At 35.0% G+C, this 16291-nt stretch overlaps 1 long non-coding RNA gene across 8 annotated transcripts in view; it reads right to left on the bottom strand.

The window, feature by feature from the left end:
* LOC113434829 (uncharacterized) overlaps nt 1-16291 on the bottom strand; it is a 102145-nt gene that overhangs the window by 58394 nt on the left and 27460 nt on the right. For all 8 annotated transcript variants that reach the window (XR_015743848.1, XR_015743851.1, XR_015743849.1 and 5 more), the window contains exons 3-4: nt 6482-6625; nt 5389-5540 (exon numbers count right to left, since the gene is read on the bottom strand). This is a non-coding gene — a long non-coding RNA (uncharacterized LOC113434829). The remainder of the gene's footprint in view (nt 1-5388; nt 5541-6481; nt 6626-16291) is intronic.

Here is a 16291-nt window from a genome sequence, read left to right as displayed (position 1 = left end):
TGAAATATAGGTAATTAAAACAAACCATCATGTTATTAAAGGGTTCCTCCAGATATTTAGAAAATATAATCTCTTTTCATCAATATTATTAGGCTTATATGCATGGAAAAGGCCACATCTATGATATGCCTCACAAGTCCTGCCATATATTTCCCGCACAGTCCCAAGGGCAAATATTCAGGATATAAGAGACCTAATGGAGACAATAAATATGAATCGTTCTACTCTAATATACTGAACCCTAAGAGAAACATTCCCATTGACTTTCCTTCAGTTTTCATTCATGAGTATAATTTTTAAATTTCTCATAAGTACATTTCACACACACACACAAAAACATGAATTCCACAGAGAAAGAGAAAAATGAAGCTATTCTTTCAGACAAGCTATCTTACAAGAATTTGTTAACATTTATTTGAGATAAATGCAAATGTTTCAGGAAGCTAAATAAGACATGATTTTATTGAATTGTTGTTAAATGCCCTTTTCTTTATTTTTTTTAAATGTTATGAGATTATCATCTATAATTTTAATGCCAATGTAGGGTTATAAATATAACAAAAAGACTGTTGAACTGTTTCAAAACATGTGGAACAAATTTGAATGATATGTTATTATTTCATTATACTTTTTCTAGTGGTTGTGTGTAAGAATCTATATTATTCCAATGTTCGTCAACAATCAAACATTAACTCACCTAGGGATGCAATGATTTGGAATGAGGGCCATTCACTCCAAGAAGTTTAAAACCCCTCAGCCAAGCCCCCACCCAATCAAGTCACACCCCCACTAGCAGTTAAGAGGAAGAAGCAGCTACAATCTCACATCACTCTGAGAAGCACAGAGCCGAAGAAAGAAGCCTGAAGATGATGAATGAGACTTCATCGAAACGTTGCCTAGATACTGCCAATCTTAGGCGGGAGAAAACCCGAATAACCAAAGATCGATCTATCTATCTATCTATCTATCTATCTATCCATACTTACATACATACATATACATACATACATACATACAGTAGCCCCAAACTTTTTTGAACCAGGGACCGGTTTCACAATTATTTATTCTTCCACGGTACCTGAGTAACGCGAGACTCCACCGCCAACGGGATGGCTCTTCATTTGAAGCCGCCCCCCCTTCGATGAAACTAAGGCGCGAGCACCCAAACGCCGCTTTCCAACTGAAAACCCGGAAGCACTTTACATCCGAAAACCCGGAAGCAACCGAAAACCCGGAAGCGCCGTCAAAACAAGATGGCGGCACCCAAGCTTTGCGGCCCGGTAAAAAATGATCCACGGACCGGGACCGGTCTGATGACCGGTGGTTGGGGACCCCTGCATACATACACACACACACACACACATGAAAAATTCAACTGATATGCACATTTGAATATCTACATAAGAAAAGAGATAATTTGCTTGTGAAAAGATCAATTTGTGTTGTAAAATAAATGTTATTTTCATATATATAGAATTCAATAGACAACATAAAAATAAATCATGATTGAAAACATAAAATTCCAAATTTGTTAACTGACCCAGATGATCAGTTGACATCATAGATTTCATCATGGTTACATGAACTAATGAAAAATTCAGAATCCTTTGGATCATATTTTTGCGGTAAAACTTATGAAATATTTTTTCTCCCATATGCAAACAAAAACTTTTGGTAAAATTCACTTACAGCATCTAACACTAAAGTCAAATCGTTAATCTTTAGGATTTGCAAGTTGAGATGTGTTACATTTATATCTGGTATGTGAGTTGACCAGCCCAAGTCAGCATAAATCTAATTTAATTAATTTTCACTTGATTCTAATTAGGTTTAAATTTCATATTTAAATTAAGATGTCTCACTAAAATTGTTATTTTCTAACCACCATTCTAGAAGCTGCTTAGCTTAAGTTTTGGAAGAACTTATGGATTTCAAACTACACCACTGTATTTACATACCTATATCATCACTATTATTTTGCAAAAATTAAGTTTAGTTTCTTTGATGATGAATACCACTATACAATTTTACCATAATTCACTGATCTGATTCCTGAGAACTCCCATGAAATTTCAAAATTCTCATCTACAGATTTGTCAGATTGTTTTTTATGTCATATAGCAATAATACTTAGAGTTATGTACCACTTCACAGTGCATTACAGCCCTCTCTAAATAGTTTATAGAGTCAGCATATTGCCCCCAACAATCTGGGTCCTCACTTTTCTGACCTCAGGAGGATAGAAGGCTCAAGGCTGTCAACCTTGAGCTTAGTGAGCTGCCAAACTGTTGGCAATCGGCAGAATTAGTATGTAATACTGATTCTAACCACTGTGCCACTCACCACAATAAAGATAGAGGTAGATTATGATATAGATCAGTGGTTGCCAAAGTGGGTGGTACCGCCCCCTTGGGGGCGGTGGGATACTTTACGGGGGTGGTAAGAGGCAAGAGGGCCAGCAGGGGGAGCTAAGACGTGGCAGGGGGGCATTTGAGGTGCCAGCCTCACAGGCTCACTGACTGCTGGTCACGCAGCCCATTGACTGTTTCATTGCTTCGTAGCTGGTGCCTTGAATGCGGAACCCGCACGCGGTGAGCCTTGCCAAGCCTGGGGGGGAGAGGTAGGAGGTGGTGGAAGGCTGCCCTCTCCGGTGGAAGTGGCAGAGGCGCGCCAGAAAGCCCGAAAGCAAAACCCTCCCAAGGCGTGCAGTGGAAGGGGTGGGTGGTCCAGCATTAGGGCCCCCTTCCCCGGAGAAAAAGGGAGCATGCAGTGCCCGCCTGGCCTCCGCCTCTCCAGCCAGCCGGGCTTGCACGCAGGATGCGGGTGGGTGCAGCTACGGCTCTCCAAGATGCGTGGCTCGGTCAGTTCGGCTCTACGTGGCTGTCCCGAACCTAGAACCTAGCCTTCCTCTGCAGTTCGGTTCTTCTCACTGAGCCCTGCTCTTGCTTGCTTAGTTTCCAAACAATTGTTCCCTCCGCCTCTGCTGGTCTGGGCTGCTTCCGCACACCTTCCTCCCCCCGGGCAGAGCATAAAGATGGGCGGAATGCTTCACTGAAGTTGGGAGTCTCTGAGTGTGTGCAGAGTACCTCACCTTGCTTGGCCCGATTATCGCATTTGGGGCTGAAATACATTATCTATTGTATCAAGGTGTTACTCTTCACTGAAACAAAGAGGTGGAAGATACTTCATGTTTCATTCTGTCCAGTTTCAAATTCCCATCTAAAAGTGTTCCAAGATATATTTAATTCTGTGTGATTTCATATTGCTATTTCAAATTATTGTAAGAGAACTTTCTTGAATTCACCTTATTTATTATCCATTACTCGTTGCTTAATAAGAAAACATGTCACTTAAAACTCTAAGGCACCAAAATCCTCCATTTCTATCAATATGCAGCTCCTCTACCTCTCTGTCCATGGGTTAATATGGAAAATCTGCGGTGTAGAAGCCTAAATGGATAGAGCTAGATTTTTAAAAAATCTAGAAACTTGTTTATTTACATATAACATCATAGTTGAAGTAGAAGTAGAGCTTTATAGCTCATTTAGTCAAACAATATTATTTAATGAATTATATAATTACATGTAAGTATACATAACACAAAGAAATAATTCTTTACCTTTAAACTTTGGCCCTTTATAACATTACTAAATGTTACTAAATTATCAGATAAATGGTTTGACATCTAGCCTATATCACAAAACCATGTAAAATTTTAATTGAAAATATTCAGAATAGAATATCATAACCAATGCTAATAAAACATAGTTTGCTAATATGATAGTAACACTGATTTCTATGATTATTTTGTTCATTATGGAGAACTTCACTAGATCCCAAACAGCAGTACATCTAATCTGCATATCATACATAAAAGCTGAGAAAAATAAATAAAAGGTGATTCAATCTTAGTATAGTATGGTCATCTTACAGTATTTTCATCTGACTACTGTAGTTACCTAAATTGATTCTAATTCATATGCCATGTGCATTCCAAACCAGAAAGTACTTTTAGATTTCTCTATTAAGAGTATCATTGAATCAAGATATGACAGAAGCTTCAAGCATCCTTTTTGACAGCAAATTCAGTATTATAATATACGATATTGTTGCTCATATATTCATTCATATGTGGCATCAAGCCTAGCAATTATGGGGTAATAAAAGATACCTTCTTAGAGTTAATGAAAAGTTTATATTAGAAATCTTGTAAACAGATTGAATCATAAGAAGAGGTGGTATACAAATAAGGATAAATAAAATACGTAAGCTCAAGTTAGGGACACTTTCGTTCAAGGTTCCAAATTATCTACAACAATTAGATATAAAGAGTTCAAGTTACATTCCAGAGTAACATTTTAAAAATGAAGGCACATGCTTAAAATTGAGAGTGGTATTCAATATAAGCAAGCATAAAATTATGTGTTATTAAAAAAATTAAATTAAACAACAAAGATCTTGATAATGACCATGGTAAAAAGCTCAGTCAGAATGTCATCTCAACACTTCGTTGTTGAAAACATACTGGCAATCTTGAATAAAGGAATAGAAAAACCAAACTTAATTTTGTAAAGCCTTTTCTAATATGCTCTAATCATTAATAATTGTATGAAATCCTGATCACTATTAGACTTATGCAAAAAAGTTATCATAAAAGGTATTCTTGCCATGAATGGAAATGAATTTTATTTATAAATAAAAATATAAAATATATGGTGTGATTTACCTCCAAAAAGTATTTTTGTATCACTTTAAAGCATTTCAGACAAGTGCTGCAGGACAAAGCTCCTTTCAGCCTTTTACTCAATGTACACTTCCCATTTAACAAAACTGTGTTTTCTTTTAAAATCCATATTTTCTAGTAATATTGGAGCACAGCTAAACTAAGGACAAAAACCTTTAGGACTCTACATTGAAATAAATGTTCATTTTATTTTAAAGTGAAACCTGAAAACAACTTACTATAGCAACATTATGAAAAAGAATTAATGCAGGGTGGGAAAAAAGGATTGGAAATTAATAGAACTTTTAAAAGAAATTAAATATAGCTTCATTCATGATTCATTTATACTAAAATAAATGTATAAAATTATTTTTTCTATTAAAATTTGCTTTTGCTTGCTTCAAATGTGTAGACTTACATTTACAGAAATACCATATTAGGCTGAATTAGGGCCTGGAAGTAGCATGCAATCAAATAAGGACCTACTACTTTTCCAAACTTCTTACATACTATACAAAAGTGTATATTATAATAAATCAAATACTCTTTAAGGTGCCCGAATTCTTGCTTTTGCTGCAGAAAATTAAAAATGGCTACAGATCATGTATCTTGGCAAGTGATGAATGTGGTAGAAAAGATGGGTGACCTGGAATTCTTTCCCTTACCTTTTTTAGCAAGTCACTGCAGACCATGTGTGAGTGTCCTCACTTTTCTCCTCAACTGATTGAAGCCTCTCTTTCATGGAGCCTCAAATTCCAAATGAAGTGAGCAAACATATTCCTTTTGAAAACAGAAGGCTGCAGAGTTATAGAGAGCCCTGTAACAAATGCAAAAGCATCCTCTGCTATCAGTACTACATCTCAAAGACATTCTGAAAATACATCTAAAAATACATTCTGAAAATGAGAAAGGAAAAGACTTTTTTCATAATCAAATTAAAATTTGGAATATTGAAGAGCAACTTTGGCACAAAGTTGCTTCAATTGTTAAGCCTTTTCAGATATTAAATACTGACAGAACATTCAACATGGTGTTTTTTTTTTAATTTCCATGTGATGGGACCCTCATTCAAAAACAGCCGAAGGGCAATTTGTAGCTGCACAATTACTTTATACTGAGAATCTCATCACCAAATTGCTTGTTTCTGCTAAATACATATATAGAAAAGATATAAGCATGTCCACATTCAAAATGATTTAGACAGTGGATAGAGTTCTTTCCTATAAGGTGAGTATTGGAAATCATTTTTACTGTCATCTGAAACTATTATTCTTTTTCTCCTCAAACCAGTACTACAAAATAAAACCTAATTAAGAGTTGATAAGAAGGCATAATCATGCTGAGTTAATGCACAATAGAAGCAGATATTCTCCCATTTAACTTTTACCATCAGAACACAGCAACTGAATTTGAGACCTCAGCTCTAACATGATGGAATATTTGGTTTCCAAGACTTACCAAGAGTTTATTCCAAATTAATTCAACACCCATGAACTCTACAATTTTGTCCACTGATACTTTCTTTACACACTGCCTGTTTCCTCAAAAGGCCTTGAATGGAAAGACGAAAAGCACTGGTTGGTTGACTGATTGTTTGATTTCTACACAAGTCTATCCCTCTGGCAATAAAAGAAGCTTTCAACAATACAAATATAAAAGTGTATTTAAAATAATATGACTAAAATCTGGAAAAAGCAAGAATTAAATAGAATAAATTAACAATTAAAAGTCTGACAGTAATAAAATATTTTCACCAACCTCTTGATGATGGAGACAACCAAGGGTAATTCTTAAGAGAATGTAGACTACTGATGGAGGGCATCAGTAAGAGCCATTTCCCATGTACTGGATAGACAAAATCTCCAGATCCTCCTTATCTTCAAAAGAGTTTCTCCAGTTGATCTGAGGAGACACGCAGCTTTATTGCGGGAAAGGTACACTAGCAGATAGTTAGGCTCAATCTTGACTAGGATTTTAGAGATCAGTATAAAACCTCCCTATTGTTTTGATTTGATCATAATTTCTGTAGTTTGCAGCTATTAATTAGCTATTCATAAATTTCTATATATATTTGCAGCTGCAATCAACCTATCCACAATTTTTATACAAATACAATTTTTTGGATTCTTTTACGGGCCCTGAAATATCCCAAAACAAACAGTCCAGGAAATCCAATGCTACACCAGATCAAAAGACACTGTTATACAGTGAGCAGATGCTGTATACTCTTCACTATCCCAGCTACCAAAATACAGCAACCTCAAGTATTTACAATTTTTCAAAAGATCAGATGTAACTTTGAACTAGAGAGATGGATTCCATATCACTTTCCCACCCTCCAACTTTAGCCTGGCTGCAACATGAAAAGAACAGAGTTGCGAAAGACTAGCCATCTCTTCTCCTCGGTCAGGTCTTTGTAATGCATGCAGAAGAGTCATGTTGCAGCCTGTCCTATTATTCTGTCTGGTAGGGGGCCAGGAGATGGGCCCTCTCTGCCATTGCACTTGTCCGCTGGAAAATACTTCGTGGAGTGAGGTCGGCTCCAACACTGCTGACCTTCCATAAGCGCCTAAAGACCTGGCTGTACCAGTCTAGTTATCCCACGTCCCCTCTATTCTGCTCTTGGCCTTCCTATCTTTTAATTGCACTGCACTGTTTAATTTTTTGTACCGACTTATTTATGTTTTAATATAGTTTTTATTTTTTACAATTGTAAGCCACTCATAGTTACCCTGAGGTAAATTTTACAAATAAATAAAATGAATAATGAATAATAATCCAGATTATAACATATAACATCATGCAGATATGTTTTGCTAAATAACCGATGTAGCATTAAAAAGCAGCACTTTAAACTGAAGTCTGAATGACTGTGATTATGTAAATATTGATTAGTTTGCAACCTGAAATTATAGAAAGTCAAGCAAAAAAGCAATCCCTCATTCACTGATTTCAATGTTCCTTTAGCAAACAGGATGGGACTCCCCAAGTACAGCAATCTCCTTTTGGTCACCCCACCAATGGCATATCTTCCACCAGTAGCAGAACTGTCGTGCTTTTACCCAGAGTAAGGAAGGTGATCCTGACAGAAATATGCAATAACTGTTACTCATACAAAGGGAGCTGAAACATTTTTAAGTCCCGAAAAACAACATAATATTCAGAAGCAGATCAGGCAGACACCTCCTTGAATCACTGGAGTATAAGAAAGAAGATGAAGTACAGTGCAATAGGAAGATTCTATTATTATAGCTAATCTGAATAAAAATAGTTTTAATCTTTTTAATCTTACTGCAGGGTTGTTTCCTGGTCTACTGTAGTGAGGCTGCACTTAGGAAAGAGAAGCCTGATCCTAAAAAACAGAGAAGCTGGAACAATTCTGCCTTTATCTGCTTTCTTGTACTTCTTAAACTATAGCAGTATTTTTCAACTGGTATCTCTAAAAGTAGTAGGCTGGACACTTAACTGGGGAAAAAGGAGACTGCTGAAGGTCTTCTGAAGGCATTAGCTTTTTTATGTGTTAGCCATTACATAGTATATTTGTGGTTTAAACAGACAGTTTAAACAGATTGTTTAAACAGACACTATGTCATTGGGGATTATTCGTGCTTTTTAAAAAAATCTGAATTTCTGCAACTTGTATTCACTACCATTCTTTTTTAATATTAGTTCAAAAGGCACTTTTTAGCTAGAGAACATGCTAGAGAACATGCACTTATTGGAAAACTGTATTTGCTTTAAACAACATGCTCTTTTCCAAAGAGCAATTTTTCCTTAAAGATAAATGGTTAACGAACACATCTTTTGGTATTTCTAATAATTTATTCAGGAGAAAAATATACAAATATATCCAATTATCCTTAAAATTCAGAGCTTTAAAAGAAGTATCTTATTTGTATAACTGAGTCACATTAAATATTTCATATTGTAATAAAGACTGAAAGTGGATATGGGCATGTGTGTTTACATGTGTGTATATCAGTCTAGACCAGGGGTGTCGAACCCTGGAAACTTTAAGACTTGTGGTATTCAATTCCCAAAAATCCCCAGCTAGCATGGGGAATTCTTGTATTTTAAATGATTTTGTAGTTGTATTTGTTGGTCTGAGATCATAAATAATATATGGGTGTGGTGATAAAACGAATAGACTATAATACAGGTTGATAAAAAGAAGCCCAGAACTATAGTAAAAACTAATAATTATTTTAAAGAATTTGGATGATTGTGAGGAATCCCAATACTACAAGCTGTAAGATACTAGCTAGCTGTAAATTCAGTTACTGAGCCTGTTTCTTAACCCTGTTTCCAAATCTCCCTGTTATTTGTTATAGACTCGGATATATTTTTTTTTGGGGGGGGGGGGTTCTTTTTTTTACTTAAGTTATGCTTTACGACTGCATTGAATGGTGACGGAAATTCCATTCCCTATTGTCATAACTTCAGGATTATCTATATGATCCATGATCCTTGGAAGGATATTAATTTCTGCAAATGATTTCCAACTAAGGGGAAACTTGAAGTCTGTTTCTCAATAGTAATGAGCCTACTTGGCCACATGTTGCCTTTACTTTTTTTCATTATTATTACTAGCATTAAGGTCACAGGGAAAGCAGACAGGACAGCTAAAACAGAATGTTGTCAAGAAAATGTGAAAACCCTAATAATTCTCATTTTGCCAAACACAATTAAACTCATACTGAAAAGTTTAGTATTCCCTGGATGGATTTAACATATGGTTGATGACTTTTAATCAAGTACACATTTGTTCTCTTCCAAACTTATTTTAAGCTACTGCATTTGAATTATCTTCACCCATATCACTATCGGGTTAGAATCTAAACATTTCTCCAAAGAAAAGCTGAGCAAATATATGAAAATCTAAAACTAATAGTTAAATTCTATAACATTTTCTTCTTCTAAGAAAAGACCATAAAATTCAATAGGCATTTGCATTTAAAACTATAACCTTTATTGATTTTGGGTGTTGTTGTAGCACAATGTAGCATTCTTTCATAAAAATATTGTAATTAATATTTTTAAAAGCATTCAAATCCAGATTTGAAGATTATGATGTCTACATGGCAAAGTAAATCTTAAGAGTACAAAATACTGAATAAAAACAAAAGCTCTTACTCACCACTGCTCTTTATCTACACTATAGATTAAATTAGGAACAGACAACGACAATCTATCTTGAGTTGCCTCCAAACCCATTTTTTGTACCTTCAAGGATTTGGATTGACAACCAAATACTGAAAATAAATATTATAATTCCCTGCATCTTTTTAAAATAAATGTGTTCATCAAGGCTGTCTAAATATTTAGCACAGCTTTCTTTTAAAAAGATTTCTGAAAAACTTCATCTCACCTAAAATGAAATGAACTCTCATCAAACCCTTCCTGAATAACAAAAACAAAATCTTGAAAATAAAAACAATGAGAGTAAAAAAAAATGTGAAAAAACTGAATGCCAAAGCAGGTACCCAATGCAATATAATTGAAGTTTTCCTAACCAAGATATTTCTAAGAAATCTTGTCTAATTTGATTTCCACGGCAAAAAAAAAGGGGGGGGGGTCAATCAAATAAAAATAACTATCTACTGAATAAACAGCTTCATCTGGAAGAAAGGGAAGATATAATGTACAAAATCTAGATTCTGCTTTGGACTTCTCCTGGGTTATGTAAATATACCTTGTTTCAAGTTGTTGTTTGTTAACTAGACTACAGGGAAATGTAACTGCTCCTGCAATCAGGACTGTGAAACTGCAGTAATATGTTTAGATATCATGTTCAGAGTATCTAAATCGTCAAACATAGTCCCTCCTGGGACATATTTTCTCAGCAAATATACAGACAATAGAAAAAAAAATAAGCAGAATTCGAGACATTTTGTGACATTTGACAACCCAAAAGATAAACAACAGAAATAGTTCAGTAAAAATATAGCAAATATTAGCTGATATTTGTCTATAGAGAGTGTTTCTGTCAATATCAAAAAGAGTACAAATACAGTTAACAGCAAATTCCACTGAAATCAATGGGATCTGGATTTTGTTGCTTCAGTGAGAGAGGAAACATAGAAGATTAGTAAGTAAGTAAGAAAATAAGTAAATGATCAGTAACAGATTAGCACAAAACTCTTCTATCATTTCACTTGAAAATCATGAATTATTAGTCCTTTCTGTGGGATAGTAGCAATCAGATGTGACACATTTGACCAGCATGACAAAAATGCTTTATTATATAAATATATAGAAATTATACTTAACACATACTAAAAGAACATGATTTTTAAAAATTTGTATCACTTTTACAACTTATGTCCAGGGCCGCCAAGAGGATTAAGTGCTGGAACAAGACTAATATGGGTCCCCTCACCTAAACATTAAGTTAACACGACCATGAGGGTCTCCCTCCCCCTCTCCACCACCCTGTGAGAGGCTTGTTAAAAAAGGGGGTGGCTGCCAGAAAGCAGATTGGGAAGGAGAGGGGTGAAGACAAAGTACAGAGAAGCGGCATTGGACTCCGCACAGCCCACAGGTAGATTTTTTTTCTTACTGGAAGAATGATTCACTCTAGTCTATACAAATGAAAGTGACTCTTCCCTTGCCCGCCCCTCCCTCCTCCTTTGGCTTATCCTCCTGCGTTTTAAAGCCACCTCTTACCAGTTACCTTTTGGCACGGCTGGCATGCACAGATCCTCCAACTAAGCCAACAGTGGTGCCTCCTTCCTTTTGCCGTGAAGGATTTTGACAGGGTAAGAAGTGGAAGTGAACTGGAGAGAAGGGGAGAGAGAAGAGGTGGTGGAGGTGGAAGGGAGGGAGATCATTGCTGTTGCTGCACAGAAAGGACAAGCCTCCCTTCCTTTGAATTTCCTTTCATAGGCCCCCTTTGAGCTTCACAGGCCCTGGAAGAATGTACCCCCGTCTCCTCAGACCTGCTAATGTCATTTATATTTCCAAGACTTTGTTCTCTATCCTATTCAAATCTTAAGTGGTATATAAGTCTAAGTGCTATTGCTATTGCTACTTTTGGGTGGTAAGGGCAGATGATGCTGTCCCTTGTTATCTTAGTGAACCATTCTGGTCTGAGGCTGCTTGTTTCTGATCATACAAAATCTAGTTTTCACACCATAATTTATTCACAAGATCTTGTCCCTGTAGACTCAGTTTACAAGTTCATGAAATCATTCTTACAGTATTTACTTATATTTTACCATATTTTGGAAACATGGAATCTAAAAGAAAATTGTTAAAACATGTGCAATGTTGTTAAACCAGTCACTGTTGACAAAAAGTAGATAAAAATTTAACTCTGAAAGTAAGAACCCTCCCACCCAGAGAGTGTGCGAAGTGAAATGTATAAAGGAATTCAAAGAGGAAAGGGATCTTCTATTGAAATGTTCACAATTACAATATTCGTTTTTATAAGTTAATTATCTCACTCCAAATATACTTGGTAGTGTATAAATTAAGCCAAGATACAATATTTTAATTTATTTGTGTCAGTTTTTAAGGCCCTGCAGTTTCCAAGCAATTCTAAGCAACTTATAAGATTAAAAATATCATCGTAATAAAAAGATCCCCAATAAATATGACAATTAATATTTAGTAAGGATATAGCTACATTTACTTTTTCACTATATTCTGAAACAGAAGCTCCTATGTATTTACTAACTGCATAGCAACAAGCAGCTTACATTTATGCTGCACATTTATCATACCAGCAGTGCAACCTATAGGAGAATGCAAGTTGGCATTTCCCCTGCAATTTGTAAGGGTACAAAAATGCCCTCAAAGTTCAGCTTTTACCAAATGCTTATCAACCAATTGGTCTCTGATTGACAGAATCAGAAACACGGAATTCGATAAACTAACAGTCAATCTAAACAATTAGGCTATGGCTAGGTAGATATTCATGAACAGAATCTAGATGCAGATAAGGACAAGCTATTGTTGCTTAATTTATATCACTGTATTTGGAAACAAGATGTTCAGAGTTCCACTTGCATCTTCCTTTCTATTGATTATAGATCTGATACTGTTCAACTTCAAGCAACAAAGACATTACAGTATCTATAATGTGAGGCTATACTACCTCTTATCAGTTAGCAACCTGGGAGCTGGAGTGCATTTTATACTGCAGCCACCTGTTCTATCAGTTGTTTGGCTGAAGTTCATTTTAATCAGCATAAACAGGATGTGATCATTTCTAGCATCCCTGTGGCACAATTGAAAGTGATCTATTGTGTGGGAAGCTGATTGTGCTGGCTTTCTCTTCTGCAGAGTAATCAAACTATACCTAAAGATGCTATGAAGAGTCATTAAATGGGAAAGGGGTGCTATAATACTATAATATAAATGTACTACATGTACTATAATGTAAATGCCAGAAATGCATTTATTTTATATTTGTTTCACAATAATACACAAACTGGTATTTTGTAATTCTTTGAATTTCAGTTTAGTTTGAAAGCAATAACAATATATATATTAGGTAAATATATCCAAAAATGTATATATAGGAAAGTATTACAGGAAATATATTTTGTTATGGAAATTATTTGCAAAATTGGATAAATTACAAACTAAAATGCACACATGAGTACATACATACTTTAGCTTGTGGGTTTTTTAAAAAAAACAGAATAAACATTGACACAGTAAAACTGACATTTATAAAACATAAGAACTAAGAAAATGAAATATCACTTATTAATGTTTATTTCATTTCAAAAATTTACATTTTTTTTTTTACATTAAAAAAGCCAAGAGTTAGATCCTGGCTAGCAAAATCTCTCCAGAGAAAGGGTATATATGATATTGCCCATATGTACTGCAGATAGCTACAGGATAGCTACAAGGTTTTGGTTAACTGGTTAGTTGAACAGTTGGGAGAATGGATTCCATCTAATCTCACAGTTGTAATGTATGCCATATGGACATAAAGTTCTGATAGAGAATATTTGTCGTTCAGTGTTGAAAGGCATGGTCCTTGGTGCCTCTGAGCTTACCCGTTTTCTTGCATAATTTTGTCAGGTAAACTAGGTAACATCATCAATGCTAATAGGGAATGGGATTTGCTGTCATTTCATATTTTAATGGTGTGCCCTATCAGTACTGGTGAGAGTGGTCTTGATATTCTTTGGTTGGACTGTTTTCTATTATCTTGTTTAGCAGTTCTTTGATATATTGTTTGATGCTTGATTCTTGGTTTAATGTTAATCTTGATGTTAATCTCTCAGTGTTGATTGCTGGTGAGGAGATGTTCTGGGCTCTTTGTTCCCTTTTTGGTTTGTTGTTCAGCTAAGTAGAACTCATTGGATAATGAATTAAAAAGTTAATTTCAAAAATGTCTGCTATCACAGAAAGATTGTGTGCAAATGATGTTATGTTAGAGGTTACAGGTTGTACTGACAAGACTGAAATTGATTTCAATGTGGAATTTAATAGGCTAAAAATGATCTGGAAAAAAGACAATATATTGGACATACAAATGAACCTAGCTGATGTCTTAATAATTTAAAGGGACATATAAATAACAAACCAAAAGAGCAACTTGAATAACTTGCATATATTGGATTTACAAAAGAGGTCTGATAAAGTTTTAAAAGATTTGATGAGATAGAAAAAAGGAAAAAGGAAAACAAATCAAGTTCTCAGATATTATTTGAAGAAATTAAAGACCAAGATTGCTAAAAGTAAAGAAAGGGAATATAGAATTAGTTTATTTGTTCAAGTTAAAATAGATTGTCGTTATTTCTGGTATTAATAGACTCTACTGAATGAAGAGATTTTTGGGATTTGTTTATAGATAGAAGATATGGAATGGAGAGAGATCATGTGTTATAGTGAGAATGTACTAAGCTGTTAAAATTGTTGTTAAAATATTCATACCCACAGACACGTATTGTATATGTGTGTGTTTGTGCATACAGGTAGTCTCAACTTATGACCACAATTGAGTCCAAAAGTTCCATTGCTAAGCAAGACACTTATTTAATGAGTTCTACACCATATTATGCCCTTTCTTGCCACAGTTAAGTTAATCACTGCAGTTGTTAACTTAGTAATACAGGTGTTAAGTGAATCCACATTGATTTTGCTTTTCAGAAGGTTGACATGATTCCCGCCCCAGACACTGCAACCGTCATAAATATATGCCAGTTATCAAGTATCTGCAGTTTGATCACATGACCATAGGGAAGTTGCAAGTGTGAAAAACGATCATGTCACTTTTTTCAATTCTGTTGTAAAGCACAACAAAGAATGTTCTTCCTGCACCAACTCAGAAAGGTCAGACTGCCCAAAGAGTTGCTGATACAATTCTACAAAGGAATTAATTGAGTCTGTCATTTGTTTAGTTTACTTTATTGTCATTGCACCTCGTACACCGAAATTAAATACCATATTTGGTGTACATTATGACTATGAAAATAAAGACAAATACACATCCTTCACATTCTATACACTGAATTGAAAACCCCTGATATTGCATTAATATTGCACTATACAGTAGAATTCAATAGAGTTACTGCCGTAGGATAGAAGCTGTTTTTCAGCCTATTGGTCCTTGTTTTTATTATCCTGTACCACCTGCCAGACAGTAGTTCAAAAAAAGGGTGCCCAGGATGAGATGGATCTTTGAGAATGTTTTGAACTTTTTTAAGGCAGCAGGAGTTATAACGAACTGTACTGATTTGGCACTGCAACCAAACAAGACAAACATAGACTTCAACCAATAGTTAGAAATTCAGAAAAAAACAATCGCTGCACAAGTCAGGAAGAGGGCTGTGGAAGTATCTACAGACCCCTCACATTCTGAACATAAACTGTTTCAACTTCTTCACTCAAGACAACGCTATAGGGCATTGCATGCAAAAACTAGGCACAAGGACAGTTTTCCCCTATTCCATCACTCTGTTAAACAACTAATTCCCAGAACACTGTCAAACTACCTAGTAGGGCTGTATTACTATTACTCTTCTTATCTTTCCTATTACCTATTTCCTCATTTTCTTATGATTATAAGTTTGATTCTTGTATCTTATGATTTATATTGTTTTATTTCATATACTAGTGTGATTTATACTGATTGCTTGTTTAGTATCCTATGATTATCACTAAGTGTTATATTTTTATGATGATTATGATCATGATTTATCACTTATTGTTTGTATGAACGCTGAGACCTTTTGCACCAGAGACATATTCCTTATGTGTCCAATCCCATTTTGCCAATAAAAATCATATCAACTGAAAAGTAAATACTTTTACATGCAGTTCCATTTTTAATACTTAAGATATTTTGGTCACAATATTAAAAACAAATTAGATTAACAAAATATTAGAAGCACTGTTGAGAAGAAGTGTTATACTTTTACAGTTAATTAACTCTTCAAAGATTAAACTAATGTTATATTGCAATCGACTATGGTTTAGAATTCTGTAACAATGTTCCAAGTTTAAGATATCTTTCCTATTGTAAATAATATTATTTCAGTATCTATACATTAATATGGTTTGGTCTCAAACTGGATAATTACCAGTCACTTTAACAGGGAGCCT

The sequence above is a fragment of the Pseudonaja textilis genome, chromosome 5 (assembly GCF_049901715.1).
Source record: "Pseudonaja textilis isolate UNSWEBS1 chromosome 5, rPseTex1.2, whole genome shotgun sequence".
Classification (NCBI taxonomy): domain Eukaryota; kingdom Metazoa; phylum Chordata; class Lepidosauria; order Squamata; family Elapidae; genus Pseudonaja; species Pseudonaja textilis.
The sequence above is the reverse complement of the archived record's forward strand: the minus strand, read 5'-3'. Positions and strand labels throughout refer to the sequence as shown.